Source organism: Protopterus annectens, chromosome 2.part1 (genome assembly GCF_019279795.1).
Source record: "Protopterus annectens isolate FY-2018-M chromosome 2.part1, PAN1.0, whole genome shotgun sequence".
Classification (NCBI taxonomy): domain Eukaryota; kingdom Metazoa; phylum Chordata; order Ceratodontiformes; family Protopteridae; genus Protopterus; species Protopterus annectens.
Genome location: NC_056729.1, coordinates 1447357364 through 1447379805, shown reverse-complemented (window position 1 = coordinate 1447379805; position 22442 = coordinate 1447357364). Strand labels below are relative to the sequence as shown.

The following is a 22442-nucleotide window of genomic DNA, read 5'->3' as shown; positions in this document are numbered from 1 at the left end:
AGACTTGTTGTTGTGGGGAGATGCAAAGAGGTTGCTGCAAGGTTGGCCCTCATGACAGAAAATTTTCTCTGCTACTGTTTGTTTCAGACCACTCATGAGGCATCAGAACAGACCTGCTGTGTTTCTCTGCTAGTATGTTGGTTTTCCCAGGAATGTGCACTGCAACTAAAAAGTGGTTGGTGGAGATCGCCCACTGCCACACTCTCATAGCCTCTAAGCAGAGAGGGTAAGACCAGGTTCCCCCTTGTTCCCCCTTGTTTGTTGATGTACCAGGCTAGACACATGTTGTCGGTCTGAACTGCAATAGACTTTAGAAGAAGAACATCTCTTGAAATGCTTACAAAGCTAATAAGACTGCTCTCATCTTCAGTATATTGATATGCAAATTGGCCCTCTTGGGAAGACCAAGTGCCTTGGACCGTCCTTCCCAAGTAATGACCCCAACCCCAACTGGGAGGAGTCCATAGTCACCTTGGCCATGGGGGGGGGGGGTGGTGGTAAAAAGTACAGTTGTGTACATGTAGCATAAATGTAGATGTTCGAGTGTATTCACTGTTGCAGTCATCACACTAGGGATTATCCTGCCAAGGGTAGCCCTCAGTCGGCCCGAATACCAGAGGCTTAGTATTTCTGTGCCGGTTGCTGTTGCTCCAGGTCTGACGTCAGGTTGTCAGTGGTATAAAAACAGGCAGCCGACGCCATTACATAAGTTTTTCTTGCCCTGTCAGGAGCCCCCATTAGAGAGCTAGGTTATGGTGGAGGAACACCACCAGTAGAAAGCAAATACCAAAATTTCCTTGTAAGGAGAGAGAGAGAGAGAGAGAGAAAAACAAGGGGGGATGGAGGGAGGGAAACCAGGACTGCAACAGTGAATACACTCGAACATCTACATTTATGGTAAGTGTACACAACTATACTATGTTCTTCATGTTTCACTGTTGCAGTAATCACATTAGGATGATTCTCAAAGCTGAAGAAAAGGGTGGAGGCAGTCAGGAAGACGGGGGGGGGGGGGAGGCTGGCTAGGATGCCCTGCAAGACTGTGGTGGCAAAGCCTGCCCTGGATTTGGAGAAGACAGGCAGGTGGTAATGCTTGGTGAAGGTATAAACAGATGTCCATGTTGCAGCCTCCAGGATGTCCCTGGTGGGGACCCCTCTGAGAAAAGCTGCAGAGGTGAAGGTTGGGGGTGGTTTCCCATGCTGTTTGTAGCAGAAATGGATGCAGTGTGCTATCCATTTGGAGATTGTTTGTTTGGATATGGTTTTGCCCTCTGCTCCTGCAGTGAAGCTGATTAGCAATTGATCAGTTTTTCTAAAAGATTTAGTCTTGTCCAGGTAAAATCTGAGCTGTCTGTGCACATCTAGAGAGTTCAGAATTCTTTCCCCCTTGTTTTGTGGATTAGGGAAAAAGGTGGGCAAATGAATGGATTGGTTGAGAGCCACAATGGACACCACTTTAGGCATGAAGGACGGGTTAGTCTTGAGGGAGACCCTGTCAGCATGGAAAATGATGAAGAGCTCCACAGCTGTAAGTGCTTGTAGCTCTGATAGTCTTCTGACTGAAGTGATAGCCAGAAGAAAGGCTGTCTTCCAAGAGAGAAATTTTAACTCTGCTGAAGTTGCAGATTCAAAGGGGGGCAGATTGAGCTTTTCCAACACAAAGTTAAGATCCCAGGCTGGGGTAGGAGCTCTTCTGGGTGGTCTTAAGTTGTTAGCCCCTCTTAGGAACGGTTTGATGAGAGGGTGTGAGAATAGCGGTGGCTCTGTGCTGAAATGAGCAGAGATGGCTGAGGCATGAATTTTAATAGAAGAGAAGGATAGACCGCTGTGTAGTAGGTCTGCCAGGTAATCCAGGATGAGAGGTAGGGAGGGCTGTGCTGTTCCAGCTCCCTTATCCTGGATCCAGGTGCAAAACCTTTTCCACTTGTCAGCTTAGGATTTTCTAGTGCTGGGGCATCTAGCCTCACGTATAACATCTAGAACCTGTTTGCTTAAGCTGGCATGAGGAGAGGTCAGGAAATAAGCCAGGCTGCCAGGTTGAGGGTCTGCAATTGGGAATGCATGAATTCTCCATTCCTCTGGGTCAGGAATGTTGGGATCTGAGGTATATGCCAAGGTGGCAGGGGTGACAGGCTGCGCAGCAGTGGGTACCAGTGCTGGCGTGGCCAGTCTGGGGCAATCAGGACTGCCCATGGTTTTTCCTCCCTTATTTTAAGCAGTACCCTTGAAATGAGTGGTAGAGGAAGAAATGCATGGACCGGAGGTTTACCCACTGGAAGGATAGAGCATCCACTTTCCAGGCCTTGCTGTGAGGTTCCCTGGTGCAGAATTTGCTGAGCTGATAATTAGAGTGGGAAGCAAAGAGGTCTACCTTCGAGGTGCCCCATTTCTGGGTTACAAGGGTGAAGGTTCTGAGGGTCTAACTCCCACTCGTGTGGGTCTAGCAGGTTTCTGCTTAAGTTGTCTGCCAGTGAGTGTAGACAGCCTGGCAGGAATTGTGCTAACAGGTGTAGTTGCATGGCTGAAGCCGTATGCCAAAGGGTCATGGCAAGCCTGCAGAGGGGATAAGAGTGAGTTCCTTCCTGCTTGTTGATATACCACATCACTGTGGTGTTGTCTGTTTTGATCAGTAGTGGTCTGAAAGCTGTCAGGGCGTGCTGAACAGCTAAAATCTCTTTTAGGTTGATGTGCAGATGTATTTTATTTGGGGTCCATTGGCCCTGAATGCACCTGTCATCCAGGTGAGTACACCAGGCATAGTCTGATGTGTCTGTGGTGAGGGTCTGGGCAGTGTGGGGTTGTGGAAAGGAAGTCCCTTGTTGTGGTTGCATGCTGCTGCCCACCAAAGAAAATCTTTCCTTAGACAAGATATCATTAGTATAAGAGTTTCCAGGTCTTGAGAGTGTTGACACCAAAGGCTTTTTAGGTAGCACTGTAGTTTCCTCATAGCAGTCTGGCATATGGAATGAGTAGAATGCAGGAGGCCATAAACCCTAGAGCTTGCAGGATTTTCCTTGCAGATAACTGCATTCTGGTGGCTAGTTGAGAGAAGTAGCCTGTCAAGTAGGCTTGTTCTGGAGTAAGGAATGCCATCTGGGATGCTGTGTCCAGGCTTGCTCATAGGAAAACTATTTTTTTTTTGTGTGGGGACTACTTTTGATTTCTTTTTGTTGACAGTATACCCCAGTGATGTCAGTAGGGTCCTTTACAAAGGTCAGGTGCTGATGCAGCTTTTCCTGACTGTCTGCCTGAATCATCCAGTCTTCTATGTATGGGTAAATCTGAATATTTCTTTGCCTGCAAAAAGCAATGGTGGGAGCCAGACATTTTGTGAAAACTCTGGGAGCAGTAGATAAGCCAAAGGGAAGCGCAGAGAACTGAAAGTGCACAGATCCTGCCCTGAAACATGGGTATTTTCTGCATGATTCCCTGATTGGGATGTGTAGGTAGGCCTCTTTTAGGTCCTTGGAAAGCATAGGTAGAAGCTGCTGGAGGGTGAGCATTTTGAATTTTGGTATCACCAGGAAGGTGTTTAAAATGGATAGATCAAGGATGGGGCACCATGTGCCCTCTTTTCTGGGTACCAGGAAGAGTCTGGAGTAGAATCCTTGGTCTATCTGTTCTGCAGGAACATACTCTATGGCTCTCATGGAGAGCAGGGAAAGGACTTGCTTTTTGGCCTCTGCCCACTGGTTTGGAAGAAGATCTGGGAACCCTTTTGGGGTTCGGCAGAATGTGGAAATAAAATCTGTATCTCAGGGACACTATGTTGAGGACCCAGTGGTCATTGGTAATGGTGGCTCAGTTGCCTGCATGGAAGGAGAGTTTTCCTCCTGGGACCGGAGCAGGAGGACAGGGGGGTGGAAGTGTAAAAGTCACTGTGAGTTCTTATCATAAGGGGGTGGCTTTGCACTCCCTGTTTTTGAAGAGGAGGAACTCCATTTCTTAGATCTCTGCATTCCCTGGGGCTGTTGTCTGGGGGGTCTGCTTCCCCTGGGTCTGCGCTGAGCTTGCCAGGAGGGGGCAGGAAAGGACCGGTGCTTAGAGGGGAAATGCCTACTGATCCTCGTTGGCTGGACCTGTAAGAAGTCTTTAACTGTCTGCATAGATTTAGCTTTTTCTTCCATCTTTTTTAAGACCTCTACTGCCTTGGTGCCAAATAAGTTGTCTTTGTTCAAGGGTGCGTCTAATAATTTGGATATGACATGGTCTGGCAAGGTCTGTTCTTTAAGCCAAGCATGCCTTCTAATGACAGAACCGGTGACTGCTGCCCTGCAAGATGCTTCTAGGGTGTCAAAACCACATTGTAAGGTGTGCTTAGTTACTTGACTTGCAGAATGCATTAAATCTTGTAACTCTATTTTCTGCACAAGCAGGAAAAGAAGATATTTTTTGTTTGAGGAGTTCCATGGTATGCTGCTGATATTTCAGCATGTGGAACTGACAATTTAATGTTGTAATAGCAAGAGTAGCAAAAGTGTATACTTTTTTACACCATCTGTCCAAATCTCGGGAATCCCTGTCTGAGGGGGTGGGATTCTTAGCTGAAGTTGCTTTGATTCCTTTAGGTCCTTGAGAGATGACCTCAGGGTCAGAAGTAGGATTTTTGAAAAGAAATTTGTGAGACTCAGGGACTCTATAATACCTGTCAGGTTTCCTGGGAGCGGGAGGCAGGTTGTCAGGAGTCAGACTGGATTTCATAAAAACATCATCCACAATATCCAGGACAGGAGGAATGGCCAGAGGTCTGTGCTGTGGTAGATCTAAGAATTCCCTGAGTCTCTTTTTAGACTGAGGATAGTCCTGACATTCCCATTGGAAATGCTCCCTTAAAGTATGTAGGGTTTCTCCAAAGGAAAAGTTCTCGGGTGGAGAGGCTGAAGAGATGGATTCCTCTGCATCAAAATCCTCATGAGCAAAGAGGGGTTGCATATCTTCTTATTCAGATGCATCAGTCATCGGACTCCTGTTCAGATAAAACTGCTGGGGACAAGTCTCTTTTTCTTTTGGAAGGGGTAGCCTGGCTTCCCCTAATAAGCATTATAAGGTCTTTTGCCATTTTAAGCATTTGTGACTGAGGCAAGGAAGCAGATGCCTGAGCTTGGGTCGTCGTTTTTTGGGTGTGGTTCATACCCTGGGCCTTAGAAACTCAGTTGCTTTCAAAAGAACTAAAGACACAAAATAAGTCATTGGTCCGTGTCGAGTATCGGTAGTGCGAAGTACCTCCTCGGAAGCCAGTGCTTGCTCAGCAGCTATGGACCCATCCAAGTTAGAGACATCCGCAGGACCCTTAGTTGAAGAAGAGTCTCGTGGCATACTAGACTCTGAAAGGGTCTCGGTAGCAGCCTGCGAATCCATAGAAGCGGGCATCAGGGTCTGCGAAAGCACCTCACTGAGGACCGGAGAACTGACAACTAGCTTAACAGAAGCGTCAGCAGTTTTGGACCTGTGCGGTCTGTCTCTGTCTTTACCCTTACATTTTTTTCGGAAGATCGGCCTGATGGACTCAGGGGTTGGAACCAAATAGGGAATAGTAGGTGGATCCGAGGGATGAGAGACCAGACCATTAAAAAGAAAAAAAGCCCCTTCCACAACCTCAAAGAAAGATGGAAAAGGAGAAGCCGTGACCATCTGCACCAGAGCAGAGACTTCCAGTATAGGTAGATCACGTCTCCAACTGGATCCATGCCTGGAGGAGGGTAGCAGACCTGAGCTGTTCAGCGTTGGACCTCCAAGAGGCAGGGATGCATCTGACATCTGAGTAGAGCCAGCCCCACGGATCAGTTGTCAGTGCTTCAGCTGTCAATGGTTCAGCTCTGCGACCCATTCCAATCAGCAGGAATAGCAGCAGAGCTGGTGAAGGATGCTGTCAGAGTCAAGAGAAATAACTTTCTTCAGATCCTTTTCCAGACGTCTCGAAGCTGTCGGATCCTGAGGCTCCACAACCAAAGGACAGATCAGAGAAGGAGATAATACTGTGCGAGTAGTGGTTAGAAGACTCAAGGAGCCAAATGCCCTCATCTGAATCTGAGCTCTTAGGAACATTTACATCATCTAAACTACATCCACTTTGGAAAGACTTCTGGAGGACATGGAGGTTGTGGTAGACTGGGACCTAGAATGCTTTGTGGGAGTTTACATAAAAGGGAAATGGAGCCTGGAGAGACCGGATCCAAAACAAACACCGGGGAAAGAGCTCTTGGTGTACATGATATACTAGGTTTTGGATGCAAGGGCTTGGGATCCGAAACTTGAGCTGTGTGGCTTTCTGATATAATGATCATATCCAAAGCTTTAGGATCTGAAGATTTTGGATCCGGAGAGTACAGTTTTGAGGACACTGGATCCTAAATTTTTGAAAGTTTCTGAGATGGTTCTGAAATAGTCCTTGGGGACTTCAATGGAGAGTGCTTTCTATGCTCTGACTTTCTAAGCTTAGCCAAGTTTTTCTGAAAGAATAATGACATCCTGTATCAAAACAGGAGATTGAAGGTCAGGGATTTATAATCTACCTCCGTACATAAGTGACACAGGTGCCAAGCTCAGTGTAAATTTCGTATTGCCCATCCACCAGTCTATGTCGTTCTTAAATTGGGTAATATAAGAACTTTGCTTCACGTGGATGGGAAGCCTGTTCCATATGAGCGGCAGTCTTGGGGACATATACAGTGGATACAAAAAAGTGTACACACCTCTGTTAAAATGCCAGGTTTTTGTGATATAAAAAAATGAGACCACAATAAATCATTTCAAAACTTTTCCCACCTTTAATGTGACCTATAACCTGTACAATTCAATTGGAAAACATACAAAAAATAAAAAATGTACAATAAGCTGGTTGCATAAGTGTGCACACCCTTAAAACTAATACTTTGTTGAAGCATCTTTTGACTTAATTACAACATTCAATCTTCCTGGGTACACACCTGCCATCAATTAAAGAGACTCTGATTAACCCCAAATAAAGTCCAGCTGTCCTAGCATGATTTTCCTGACATTTACTCAGTTGCCTGCTACAGCAAAACCCATGGTTCGCAGAGAGTTTACAAAGCATTAAAGGGATCGCATTGTTGAAAGGTACCAGTCAGGAGAAGGGTACAAATGGTTAAAGGAAAGAGTTTAATGCTTTTATCGCTCTTAACAGAACCACCCTCTGCAACCACTCCCTTGGTCCAAATAATCTGATTATATATAAATTAATGAATGTCTTTAATGATTTTCATTATACTCATCTAGGATCACTTGTTTGTGTGTTTTAATAAAGGATATTCCATTCTTAACTCAATTGTGGAATACCTAATATTTTATTATTTTGTAGTACGTATTTTAAAGTTCAAATTTTATTAGAGCACTAGGTGCATAACACATTCCAAGGAGTGAACTTCACACCCTCCATACTGCGAAGTTTCCACTTGGTTTATTTTCAAGTAAGGGTAAACAAAATAGGCTAAATGGGGTGGAATTTACTGGAGAAAATTAGCAAAGAACCAAGATATTGGGAGTAAACAACTCAGTAGGAAATGTAAAGTAGGATGGAGCTAAGCTGTAGTTTGGACTACAAGTTTGAGACTGCCTTCAGAGTATAAGCAAAGAGAAAGGAATAGGGGCATGCTAAGTGAAAGACAGATTCTGGTAAAACTGAGTACAGAACGGAAGATTCTGTTAGAAAAGAGACAGTACAGTTGTGTACACTTACCATAAATGTAGATGTTCGAGTGTATTCATTGTTGCAGTCATTACATTTGGGTAATCTGTTGGCAGGTTGCCCTCAGTCGGCCTGAATAACAAAGTCTTGGGTCCTGCGTCAGTTGCTGTCTCCTCTTCCACGACGTCAGGTCATCAGGGGTATAAAACATGCAGCCGACGCCATTTTAATTAGTTTTTTTTGCCCCAGATGTCAGGTGCCCCCCCAAATGGATGGAACTAAACAGCCTTAGGTGCAGCTATAAGGCCCTGCAGGACTGCAGTGGCAAAGCCTGCCCTGGATTTAGAAAAAAGAGGTAAATGGTCATGCTTTGTGAACATATGAACTGAGCTCCAAGTAGCAGCTTCTAGAATGTTTCTGGTAGGGACCCCTCTGAGAAAGGCTGCTGAAGTAGAGGCAGCCCTGGTGGAATGGGATCTGATCCCCTTAGGCACAGGTTTACCATAGTGCAAGTAGCAGAAACTAATGCAATGGCTTATCCATTTAGAAATAGTCTGCTTTGATATAGCCTTCCCCTCTGATCCTGCAGCAAATGCCACCAGTAGTTGCTCATACTTTCTTAGAGATTTTGTCCTGTTTAAGTAGAATCTTAGTTGTCTTTGTACATCCAATGAATCCAGAATTCGCTCCCCCTTGTTTTGTGGATTTGGGAAGAAAGTTGGCAGGTGAATGGTCTGGTTAAGACCCACACTGGATACCACCTTAGGCATAAAAGAAGGATTGGTCCTGAGGGCCACCCTGTCCGGACAGAAAATAATGAAAGGCTCCACTGCCATGGAAGCCTGTAGTTCTGAAACCCTTCCAGCTGAAGTGACTGACAAAAGAAAGGCAGTCTTCCAAGAAAGACATTTTATATCCGCAGTAGCTGCTGGTTTAAAAGGAGGTAGGGTGAGTTTTTCCAGCACAAAACTGAGGTCCCATGCAGGAGTTGGTGCTCTCCTGGGAGGCCTTAAATTTTTGGCCACTCTGAGGTACTGTTTTAGCAGGGGATGAGAAAAGAGGGGAGGCTCTGTGTTGTAATGAGCCGAGATGGCAGAGGCATGGATTTTTATTGATGAAAAAGATAGGCCCTTAGGAAGCATCTCAGTTAAGTACTGCAAAATCTGAGGAATATTGGGCTTTGTTGTGTCTATTCCTTGTGCTTGGTTCCAAGCACAGAATCTCTTCCATTTATCAGCATAAGATTTTCTAGTACTAGGCCTTCTGGCCTCCAAAATGACATCCATCACAAATTTAATGAGAGATGTGGTTGGTGAAATCAATTGATTATCCATGCTGCAAGATTCAGAGTTTGAAGCTGAGTGTGCAGAATTTGACAGTTCTGCTGAGACAATAGGCGAGGTGTTTGAGGCAAGTACCATGGAGGAAGGTTTGACATATTCCTTAGAAGCGGGTACCAGTGTTGGTGAGGCCAGTGCAGAGCAATTAGGATCATTTTTGTTTTTTCCTGTCTGACTTTTAGTAAGACCATGGAGAGTAGAGGCAGAGGGGAAAAGGCATAGACTGAAGGATAGAGCATCTTACTTTCCATGCTTTTTTGTGATGAGTTCTTGTGCAGAATTTGTCCAACTGATAATTTTGGGGGGAGGCAAATAGATCTATGTCTGGGCTCCCCCATTTTTGTGTTAACATGCTGAAGATTTGTGGACCCAGTTTCCATTCGTGCGGGTCCATAAGATTTCTGCTTAGGTCATCTGCCAGATTATTTTGCTTTCCTGGCAAAAATTGAGCTTGAAAATATATTTGGTAAGTCAAGGCTGTGTTCCACAAGACCATGGCTAGTCTGCAAGGGGGGTAGGAGTGGGTACTTCCCTGCTTGTTTTTGTACCACATAACTGTGGTGTTGTCCGTCTTTATCAGTAGTTGTCCTGGATGAAGGAAGTCCTTGAAGGCTGTCAGGGCATTCTGAACAGCTAGCATTTCTTTCTGGTTGATATGTAGATGCATTTGGTTTGGGCTCCATTTGCCCTGAATGTATCTCCCTGCCAGACGTGCCCCCCAAGCATAGTCTGATGCATCTGTAGTTAGGTTTTGGGTGGCAGGGGATAGAATAAATGACAGTCCCTTGTTTTGGTGACATGTCTCTGCCCACCAAAGAAACTCCTGTTGCAGGCAGGGAATGAGAGGAATAATTGTCTCCAGGCTGTGACAATGTTGACTCCATAAACTTTTTAGATACCACTGAAGTTTCCTCATATGCAGTCTCGTATGGAATTACTAGAATACAGGATGCCATGAACCCCAAAGACTGCAGAATTTGTCTTGCAGATAGCTGGGTTTTTGTTGCCATTTGTTTGAAGTATGTTGTCAACTGAATTTGTTTGTCTGGCGTGAGGTAAGCCATCTGGGCAGTTGTATTCAAGCTTGCACCCGGAATGTAATTATTTGAGAGGGTACCAGTTGTGATTTCTTTTTGTTTATGGTGTACCCTAGGCATGCTAGAAGCCTTTTTACAAACACCAGATGTTGAAGAAGAGTGTCCTTGCCCTCTGCCTGAATGAGACAATCGTCCAGATAAGGATAAATTTGAATGTTTCTTTGTCTGCAAAATGCAATTACTAGTGCCAGGCACTTTATAAAGACCCTGGGCGCAGTAGATAAGTCAAAGGGCAGGGCAAAGAATTGGTAATGCAAAAAGCCTGCTTTGAACCGGAGGTATCTTCTGCAAGATTCCCTTATTGGGATATGCAGGTATGCCTCTTAAGTCTAGAGTTACCAACCAGGCATTCTTGCCTAGCATAGGTAGTAGCTGTTGCAAAATCAGCATTTTGAATTTTGGAATGTCCAGGAACGTGTTTAGAATTGATAAGTCCAGAATTGGACACCAAGATTTGTCCTTTCTGGGTACGAGGAAAAGCCCTGAATAAAATCCTTGTCCTTTTTCCTTTTCTGGTACTGGATGAATAGCCCCCATATCCATGAGGGACATGACTTGTTTCTGGGCCTCTGCTCACTGGTTTGCTGGCAGATCTGGCCAGCTGTTTGGAATTGGCAATGTATGGAAATGAAATCTGTACCCCTGGGAGACTATGTTTAATACCCACTTGTCCTGGGTAATTAAATGCCAATTTTGAGCATGAAGTGCTAGTTTTCCCCCCAAGGGGCTGCCAAAAGATAAGCGCTTGGAGATGGAAGAGGAAAGTCATTGAGACTGCTTACTGTAGGGTTGTGCTTTGTTGCCTCCAGATTTGGAGGTGGAGGCACCCCATTGCTTTGACCTGTAAAATCCCTGTGACTGATATCTGGAGCCTTTGGAGTGCCTGGGTTTGTCCCGAATGGCTCTGTTGGACACAGGAAAGGAACATTTCTTAGTAGGCCAGTGTCTACTGAACCTGGGTGGCTGCACTTGCAAGAAATCTTTTACAGTTTGCATAGATTTAGCTTTGTCTTCCATTTTCTTTAAAACCTCTTCTGCTTTATTACCAAAAGACTGTCATGCTGTAAAGGGGCATCCAGCAATTTAGCTTTAACATGATCAGGCAGATTTTGCTCCTTGAGCCAAGCATGCCTTCTTATCACAGATCCAATTACAGCGGCCCTGCAAGAGGCCTCCAAAGAATCAAAACCACATTGCAAAGTATGCTTTCCAAACTGTTCTGCTGAATGCAATAAATCCTGTAACTCTATTTTCCACACAATCAGAAATCAACATCATTTTCTGTTTCAGTAAGCCCATAACATGCTGCTGATATTTAAGCATATGAAACTGGCAGTTTAAAGCCCTGATTGCCAAGGTTGCAGACGTATAAACCTTCTTTCCCCATCTATCCAGCGCCCTGGAATCTCTATCAGAAGGGGTAGGATTTTTGGCTGTTGAAGCCTCAACACCCTTGGGACCCGGAGAAATAGTCTCAGGATCAGCAGCAGGATTTTTGAAAATAAATTTGTGGGAGTTAGGAACCCTGTAATATCTGTCTGGCTTACTAGGAGCAGGAGGCAGGGAATCAGGAGCCATGCTTGATTCCGAAAATACATCAACAATGTCTAATACGGGAGGTATTGCCAAAGGCCTATGCTGAGGATGAAGAAGAAAATCTCTAAGCCTCTTTTTTGATTCTGAGAAGTCCTGACTCTCCCAGTGAAAATGTTCCCTTAAAGTATGTAAAGTCTCTCCAAAAGAGTAATCCTCAGGAGGAGAAGCAGAAGGGATGGATTCCTCTGCATCAGAGCCCCCATAAGGTGGAATAGAAAATTCCTGATCAGAAGAAATGGAAACCTGATCTGAAGATTCATAATCAGTACCTTGCCTAGGCCTCTTAGCAGGGGGGGGGGGGGGGTTTGGGAACCCCTGATCAGGTAATTAAATCCTCAGCCATTCTGATCATTTGTTTTTTAGACATAGGGGCCTGATACCCAAATGTAATGACTGCAACAGTGAAACACGAAGAACATCATCAGTACAGCCTATAAAACATCACATAGTAACTATAAGAATCAAACATATAAAGTTAGAAAAACTTGGGAAAAGAGAGTAGAAAGGCAATTTAAAAGGAACATTGGGAAGAAATTCGTAGGGCTCCCAAGTACGCAACATCCGGGTGGCTTCGAATTTTTGTATGAACTGTTTACTTAGCTATTTTTATACTCTAGGTAGACTTCATAAGATTCTTCCTCACATGCATAGAAATTGCAAGAGATATGATGTGGAAAATGGAGGTAACTGGGAACATGTTGTTTTGGAATGCAACAAGTTAGCAGATTTTAATAATTTACTGCACAGAAGTGTTTTAACTATGGAAGGGATTCATTTCAGATAGAATATAGGACCGGAATTGCCTAGTTACAGCAAGGGTTTGCTGAGTTTAATGCTATCAGCTGCCAAAACAACAACAGCTAAAAAAAAAAAAAGAAATCAAAATCCATACCAGACATAACGAAAATCAAAATACATTACAAACATAATATACATCTTGTATATTGTAATGGAGATAAAAGAACAAGAAGTGGGATCTTTGCAAAAGGGAAACAGGAAATTTCATAGAAAAGAATTGTTTTTCTGGGAACAAAATATGCAGAATGAAATTCGACCAGTGATGGTATTTCCCTTAGCATTCACCTATCCCTTCTTCATCGCCTATAATCTTTTATTAACCTGCAGTCCAAACTTCTACTTGGCCTCATCCCAACACTATTAGGATTTCCCTGAATTATTATCTGCTCCCTGTACCTTGGCTTCTTTGCTAATTTTCTCCAAATCCAGACATCTTCTGCCTATTTTCTATACCTCTTCCTTGCACTAATCCCTATTGGTAAAGTCCCCTTTCTCCATTCCCATGTTGGCTTAGTTCTTAGAATATTTTCTGCTACTCTGTAAACATAATACTCTGTATGGTTACTGTTTTTTTCTAAAGGACTTACACCCAAAATCCAATACAATCTTCTCTATTTTCTCATCCCTTTACACTCTGATTTATAACTTTCTGCTTGTGTTATGTGAATGACCCTTAACCGCGTAGCTCTGAAGTATCACTTTAAATCAGGTGACCCTAAACCACCTCGTTTAAGGGGAATCAGCTTATCCCAATTAACTCTTGCCCTCATCCCCTCCTAAATTTATTTAAATGCGTTTACTAGGGTAGAACACTGATCAAACAATGACCAATTACAGGCTCAGCTTGCTTTACATGGCTTACATCATAATATAACAAAAAGTACAGTACACAGACAAAAATGGTTTTACATTTATGAGTAAGCATAGAAAAATCTGACAAATATATATATAAGATCTAATAAGCCAAACATATATACAGTTACATAAAAGGGGGAATAAAGTAGGAGGAGTAGAAGTGGTGCCCACATGGGTAATAGTAGCTAGGTTATGAAAACTAATAGAGAACACTACGATGAAAGAGGGGCCTAAATAATGCACAAAGTGTTTAGAGCAGTAACAGTGGGCAAGCTGTGTAACATTTTAGGATGACTGAGTTAATCAGATGGATTTGGAGAAAACAGTACTATGCAGCTGGAGATATCAGTTTAGGTGACATGTCTTTTAGATGAAAAGTTGCATTCAAACTGTTGTAATACATTTTACTTCAACTGTGACCTGAACATGGACTAGTTTAAGTGATCAATTACATCAGGAGGAAGTGACTGTAACAGTTTTGGGATCAGTACAGAGAAGCAATCGCTAGTAGAGTGCAAGCTGAGGGAATGGGTTTGTAGGGAACTGCAGGCTCTGGCTTGACTTCTTAAGTTATATGTCTGAGTGGCAGTAAAATGTTTGCAATACAGAGGGGAGGGGGTGTCAATTTTGAGTACACTGAAGAGTACGGAAGCAAGACTATTTGACCTGGCCTGGTACTGGACGCCACTTGACATTTGTAAGATTAAGAAAGTGATGTTCATCTCATGGTAAGTTAGCCATGAAAAGACACATTTATTAGAGAGGGTCAGAAAGGTGGCACTTATTCTGACATGAAGCAAACAAGGGAAGGCTATAGTCAAGGTGAGCAAGAAGGATGACTTCTCCTACAGTAGCCTTTGTTGGATGTATGAGGAAATGAGATACTTTATTGGCCCAGAAGTGTGGCTCTCAAATCTTCTATGTGCTCATTGAAGTATAATGATTGGTCTAGCCAGATACTAAAATATCCAAGAAGGTGCTGGTTTCAATGGTATTATCATAGTCAATGATATAAAAGGATTGGGGGGGATTTGGATAATATTTTATAGGCACTAAATAACATGGATTTTATTTCTGTCACTGAGTAGTACATTTCTGAAGTTAACCAGTATTGCAGCTCAATTAGTCCCTTTTGAAGTTGCATTTCAATTTATGATATGTGGAATCAAAACTACAGACAACCACATAATCTGCATATAGTGGTGTGATATAGGGAAGGTCTAGCGGAAGCTTTTTGATGAAGACTGAGAACAGAAGAGGTGCTAGAATGCAGAATTTCAGAGTAAACTAGGGATCTGTTGGAAAGACTAGGTCCTAGCTTAACCTACAATGAATGGCTGGAGAGAAAGTCTTTGAACCATGCAGTGGCATCAGGATTGATCTCAATAAACTGCCAAAGAAGAAGTAGAATTGGGTGGCTACATTTTTCAAAGGCACAAGTTAAGTTAATGAACAGGACTCGGGTAAAATTTCCTTTATCAATATCAGTTAACATATTACGAGTCAGGGTCCATATAGAGCAGTAATTGTGCTCTTAGCAGCCCAGATTATGTGCTGCTGATAGACAGGTGGTGGTAAATTGATTACATATGACTTTTTCCAAGAATTCTTCTAAGGGTGGGTAGGATGGAGATGGGGAGATGCAGAGGAAGTGTATGGAAGAAGAGGGCTTGGTTTCTTTTGGTATTAATCTGATAAAAGAGGATTTCCAAATATCTGGCATAGAATTTGTGGGGAGATAAATGTCATAAATGTGCTTATGAGGGGTGGTGAGGAAACATCTGCAACTGTACAAGAACCAATGGAAGATATTGTCAGGTCCAGGTGGCGAGTCCATAGGAATCTGTTCAAGTAGGGGTACATTTTTCTTAGAGTGATTTTTGAGAAGTACAAATGTTGAATAAAATGAGAGGGGGGATAGGTTGTCTTTGTTTTGTGGCTGCATTGTGTGTAGGCTTGGATGTGGAAAGGCTAGAGCATTCTCTGCGGAAGTCAGAAGTTGTAAGATTACCAGAAGGGCAGGGTTATATAATTCATTCGGGAGGATCTTCCTATTAGTTTGATGACTTCCTGCCAAAAATGTTTAAGGGAATGATGAAGGGAGGTTATAGCTTTTAGTTGTTAGATTTTAATTTACTTCAGTTCATTATTATCATCCATGACCTCTCCCTGATTTATAAAAACATTCTTCTGAAATGTTGAGATCACCACCTGATGTCTCCACCTACACACCACAGTATGTTCTTTTACAGATTTAGATGTGCTTTTTGTAAACATACTACTAAGGGTGTCCTATACTAGAACATCCATGCCCACACTTTCCATTTATTTACCATAGAAAATACAATTTTAACATCAAATCTTTCACAAAATGAACCCATCCACTTGCTTATTGTATTCATATCACATTTCACAAACAAAACAACAACACATGCATCTCAACAGCCTAACAACTTGATAACCCAATGAATAACACCCCCCCCCCAAAAAAAAAAAATAGAAAATCCAATTATATACAACATCATTGAGGGCAAGGTAGTCCACACAGCCTACCTGGACCTCACAAAAGCCTTCGACACAATACCCCACTCGGGCATCATAAATAAGCTTACCAGCATAAATATCAACCCCTATATCACAAGATGGGTTGCAAACTGGCTCAGAGATAGAACCTACATGGTCAAAATCACAGGGGCCATGTCCGAATTCAAACCAGTTACAAGTGGCGTCCCACAGGGCTCAGTTCTGGGACCTCTCTTGTTCGGTATATACTTCTCTGAGGTTCAGGCTAACACAGGGGGATTATGGCTGACAAAGTTCACAGATGACTGCAAACTGGGGGCCATAATCGAATCTCCAGCTGACACAAGCATCCTCCAAAAGGGTCTCACAGAGACGGATGCTTGGTGCCAGAGCCATGGCCTCAAGCTAAATGCTAAAAAGTGCATAGTCATCCCCTTTGGGAAAAACAAGGTGCCCACAAATTACCACATAGGTGGTAATCCATTAAGTATGGAAGAAGTAATTAGAGATTTGGGGACCAACATAGATAGTAATCTCTCCTTTGATAATCACGTTGCCAAAGTGGTTAGAAAGACCTTCTATATAGCCCACCTTATCACGAAAGGGTTCGCATCTAGATCAAGAGAGGTCATTGTGCCCTTCTACTCGTCACTCATCAGGCCCATAATTGAATACAATGTCCCTTTTGGGATGTACCTTACCCGACACCTGCAGCAACTGGAGAGACCCCAAAAGTACCTCACCAAGAGGATCATGGGCTACAAACAGATGTCCTATGCAGCTCGACTAAAGAAACTCCAGCTCTACTCTACTGCTTACCGCCTACTCAGAGGCAATCTATGCCCGACGTACAAAGCCATGTCAAACCCAGAATTAATGGACATGCTCCACCTCAAAAAATCCAAATCCCTTAGAGCTACACGCTCCAGGGAACTAAACCTCAGCACAAAAATAAATAGGACATGCTGGAGGGACAGATTAATTTCCCAGAGGCTCCCCTCACTCTGGAATAGAATCCCAATTCATGTTAGACATAGCCCCTCGCTGACCCTCTTCAAGCGAAATCTGGACGCATGGATGGGAAATTGCAAATTCACCCCTGGGATCTCTTCTGTGTCCCTGCTAGACAGAGGCACAGTAAACTAATCTTAAAAGGGTACCTTCTGTGACCTACTTTACAGAGGCACAGTAGGCTAATCTAATAGGGAGGCGGAAGCCAAATACAATCTGGCTAGGCTTATAAATGCCCTAGGGCAGATAGCCTAGTATCTACCTATGAACCTAATCACTACTTAAGGACCAACTGGACATACCAGCCCAAGGCCACTCTGCTGTTCTCAGGAATGTATGGCTGAAAAGAGTGAGCAGAGCACACGCATGCATTTGTCTGATGCAAGTATCTATTTTAAATCCTAGCTGTAGTAACTAGAGCCCCTATAAAGAAAAGCTCAAGTACCGGGAGGCTAAATTGCAGCATCCTTGAATTAAAACTATGCCTGGGGGAACAAAAGGAGACCACAAAATGTGCCCACCTACCATGGATCCAATGGCACCCCCCCCACACACACACACACACACAGACACGTGCAAAAAGGGCACATGTTCAACTACAGTGTTATCACACCAAGTATAAGCCAAGCATTACAATGAGGAATTCCTACCTTTTGACAAGGTCATAACAATTTAATAGACAGGTTTTATGTGTATTTCTGAAGCTTTGCCTGATAACAAGCTAGCAGTTCAGTTCAGAGCATTCATTAAACCTAAAGTATATTTTGTCAGCTTCATGATGCAGAAAGGTGAAGCCTGACTGCAATCTAGAAGACACAGGATAATCAAGTGACCTGGAGAATCCAAATGAGAAGGTGGGAGTGAGCAGTCAGTGCTGGGTCTCCCATCCTAGGGAAAAGTAGTCAGCAAGATTCACTGCTGAAGTGATATTCAGTTGAGGCTGGATGTCACAGCTAGCTTCATTAGCAGCAGTAGAGCTGTTTGTGGGGGGCGATACCAAATGAAACCTGTTGCAACCACAGTCATGCATGCATAGTGGTGCCCATGACTGAAAGGCCAATACTGTGACTAACCCTGTCAGCTAATGAGGGCAAGGGTTAAAGAAGAAGGCCCTGAACGATACTTGGCAGATGGCCTCCAATGATGAATAGGTAAGTAAGAACACAAGAGGGCTGATGGTTGGCAAGCAGTGTGGATGAAAACCATATTAAAAAAAAAAGTAAAAATAAAGCCTCCTGCATCTCTTGCTATTACAGTTTCACATTTACTGCTCTAAGTTTCTCATGCACAACTAACTTATTTAGGTCATGAAACCCAACAGATTACATCAGTAGAAATAGTTATTTTAGTTATAATTGTATTAGAAACATGCAGCATCTTGGTCACCAAGGTATGACTTAACATTCTCACATAACATTGATACAATCATATAGTTCTCCCTTATCTATCATGTCGTCTTAATTATCTGTCAATACATTTTTATTTCCTTTAACCCGGTACTTGAAAAATCATTTGATCTGCCAAAGACTAGGAGGTCAAACAAGGTCAGATCTTTCCTGGATAGACACATATCTTACCTTTCGAGCTAGCAAGCAAAAATGAAGAACACTGAACTGAACAAACTTTCTGGTACTTGAAGTCTGTAAGGCTCCACTCTCACAAAAACTGATGAATCAAAATGCAGTCAATGACCTTGAAGAAGGTACCCATTCAAATTCACACTTTGAGTCTTTTCCACAACCTAAGCTCAGGTTTCTGTGATGTGAAAGCCACTGCATACCCAGTCCTTGGAAGCTGACAAAATGCTTGTAGTGTGTTAAATTACTAAGAACCCAGATGGAAAAGGCTCTGTTATTTTAACTACGTTATTTGTTTGTTTGTGTCTTTCGGCTTATCCCGGTTAGGGGTCGCCACAGCAGAACTCCGGTCCGCTAATGTTTGGTAGTGGATTTTTACGTGCCGAGTTACCAGCCCTGACGCACAACCTTCAATGAAGGCACGCCCATTCATGCATGCCTCCACACAGAAGACGCTCTAGCTGAGAATCGAATACGACAACGTCTTACTGTGAGGCGACAACGCTACCGCAGCACCACTACCGCGGGTATTTTAACTACATTATTAACTGTATAAAATTCTCTTGCATATAAATTTCTAAGTATATAGTAATCTACAGAGGATGTGGCACTTTTCATATCTTTTAATGGAAGTGCCTTATTTTGGACAGAAAAAGCTTTTTTTCCTATTTAAATGTGCATTTCCAATATATATCCCTAAAGATTGTATTTTGGTACTTGTTATCTATTTTATGTAAATTTAACAGTACTGAACTGCTAGTGTTAGCTGACTATGTTACAGTCTTTACATATGCCAAGAGTTTCGAATAGTTTTTCAAAAGCATATCATTAAATCCAAGGGTGTTACTTATAATATATTTTCTTAATATCCATATGGTTAGCCATTCTGTATTAGATAAACCAAATTATTTATTGCTTTTGTTTACTGTGAAAGTCCAACTAGGCTCAGGATCCATTTTTGGCATAGGCCCGGGAAGAAAACTCTAGTACAATACAACTGAACACAGACAATTACCTCTAACACAGATGCTCTACACTTGAGCATGGGAATTGACAGTTTTATACAGTACATACATAAACTTGGAAAGCAGAAATTCATAGTGGAATTATATGCAAACAGGCGTTGTCTTATAAAGGCAGTTGTTCACTGCATTATTGATACAGTATTCAGACACACTGTAGGGGGTAATTTTATGCGGTTACTCTGTTTTAGAAGGGATAAAGAGTTAAGCAAGGGAAACAGTTAGAGGACAGAAAAACGGTTTAATCAGGTGGATGACATCTGCAATGCCATGGGTTGAGTAGGTGTGTTTTTAGTTGAAGCTTGACAGACTTTAGTAATGGTTCTTTTCTAATTGTTAGGGCGATGGGGTTTCATGCTCTAGATACTATGTGAGAATATAGGGAACAGTCAGCTAAGCTGTTAGATTTGGATACAAGTAGTAGGGATTTGTCGGAAGAGCACAGAGTTCTAGATTGGTGGTAAGATTGTATTAGGATTGTTAAGGATAGATAGGCATTTGGTTTATATAGTAGCTTGTAAACACTCCATATAATTGAATGTTCATAATCTCCAACGTGTTTAACAGGCAGAAGTGATCTAAACTCATCTGAAAGCTTCTGCCAGTGTTAAGTCTGTGCATGATTGTGCACAACAGGGGTTGGGGAAACTGCCCTTTCCTCCCTGTAGAGCAATCTCTGAGTTGGTATATATAATTAGCAATTCCCCCCACCCCTGCAAAAAAACATTAAGTGTTTTGTTTTTTCACAGTTTTGGCTTTTGATCTTTTCGGATCAATGGTTAGCCATTCACGATCTGTGTACTTTGATGTTTAGAACTATACCCAGTAGCTTACGGACACAGCAGGGAGTTAACAGTATACGAGTTGGTGGGGGTAGTTTGAGTTATGGAGGTGTCAAAGTGCTAGGCTGGCTGCAAATTTTGAGACCTTGTTGTAGCACTTTTCAAGCTTGTTTAGGTAAGTTTGTTAGATGCTGGTAAACACTGGTGCAGCACAGAGAAGGGTGGGTAGGAGGAGGGCTCCAGTGATATGAGATCTAACTATGTTAAACAGCTAGATATGGTTTGGCTCTAGAGAGTGTGCCAAGTTTTTGATGAGTTTTTTAATTATGCGATATAAGTGGGGACTGAATTTCAGGGTTTCTTTTATATGAACACCTAGCAGTTTGGTATGAGTAACAAGTTGTATTTTGGTGTTGTTAGAAGAGGTAACATCCTGCTTTTTTTTTCTGTTGTGTTTGTTTTGGTGTTTTATGTGCAGTTGTAACAAGCTATGAATTTTCTTCTCTTTCCAGTCTAGAAATCTATTACTGGCAATTTCTTTTAGGCACATGTTAATGCATAACAGATATATATAGAAGAAAACTATTTCTTGTAGTTACATGTATACATTAACACTTTGAAAAATCATCAATATATTACTTAAATATTTAGGTTTAATTAAACTGTACATATTGAATGTAATTTGAGATAATGAGCCAAAACATGTCCATAAATTTATGTTTTTGATACTGCTGTGGTACTATTATTATTGTCGAGCTGCTCATAACATTTCATGATTTTTTTTTAACACATTCTCAATGTCAGACACTTTTTTATTACCACCTAGGAAATTTATGGCATAAATATGACTTATTTAATAATTTAATTTGTTAGTTTGTTTACATAAACATCTTTGGATTACCACTGTGTGAAGCAAATATGAATATTTCTAACATTATCACAATTTTTTGTTTTAATATCCTCTGACGGTTACCAAATGCTTGAACTGTGTCTAAAAATGCTTTCCCATTTTTGTACTTTAAATTTAGCCAGGTTATTTTTTTCTGAATATCTAAGCAATTCTTTATTACATTCCTCAATCTTAATTTTGTACTATAAATATTTTACCATATAAATATGATTTTACAGAGTAACCTTTTGAAATGTCAGAACTAAGAATGTAGAGTCCCATAATGTGGAGACCGAAAATACAGTTTTACATATACTAAGTCAGAGATTGCCATTTCTTGGAATATTCCCTTTTCTCAGAGGTATGTCAATAGGGGGTGCAGAAGGGCTTACCCCCCCCCCCCACCCACAAAAGCAAGTTTAAAGACAAACATCAAAGTTCAATATTGACTCTTTTCAACTGTCTAAGCAAAGGCAAGAAAAATTACTGAAGTTTAAGTAGTCCAGGCAAACAATCAAATCAAATGGTGAATCCGTCTTACATGATGACCAAACTAGACAATGTTGTCTTTAATACTTTATGTAATGACCATCCTAGACAATGTTGTCTTTAGTACTTTATGTAATGACCATCCTAGACAATGTTGTCTTTAGTACTTTATGTATATCTTAGCACTTCAGCAGCCTAAAGGAAATATAAAAGTTATAAAGCAAAATCTACTGGCTTAGACACTTTAGCCCAATCTGCTCTATTTTTTCTACAGCAGCAGCCAACTCTGGTTCAATTAAGCTCTCAACTAACTAAGCTAACTCTCAACTAAGCTGTTGGAAACTGTTTTAATATTCCCAAACAAATTCAACATTATTCCTCCTTACTCTGCTTTCTTGTTTTTCTTCTGGTGCAGCAAGATTTCAATCTGGTCTTCCAATTCCTTCACACGATTACTAACACAGGCATCTCTACCACTATTTATATACCGGTCACCAAAGAAGTTAACACTGCCTTCAGGTCCTGGTACTACAATTCATGAGGCTTGTGCAATAAAGTGATAGCATGTTTATTTTACTCAAACTGACAATAATTGCCTGAAACTGTATTTCATCTCCTGTTCAAAAGTGTCCAACGACTCCCCTCTTGTTATACCACACTATCTGCCATCACAGAGCCCAGAAGAATGCATACATCATCTTAGAGGCTGGACTTTTTTTTTTTTTTTTTTTTTTTTTACCATCAGTGTCAGAGTCACAAATGCTTGCATGTTACTATCACAGACCTTATCTTAGCTGTTTTTCACAACACCTTTGTGC

General features: G+C 42.0%; 1 protein-coding gene across 4 annotated transcripts in view; it reads right to left on the bottom strand.

The window, feature by feature from the left end:
• Positions 1 to 22442, bottom strand: part of HTT (huntingtin) — a 4811037-nt gene that overhangs the window by 334601 nt on the left and 4453994 nt on the right. The gene's annotated exons all lie outside the window — the stretch shown is intronic.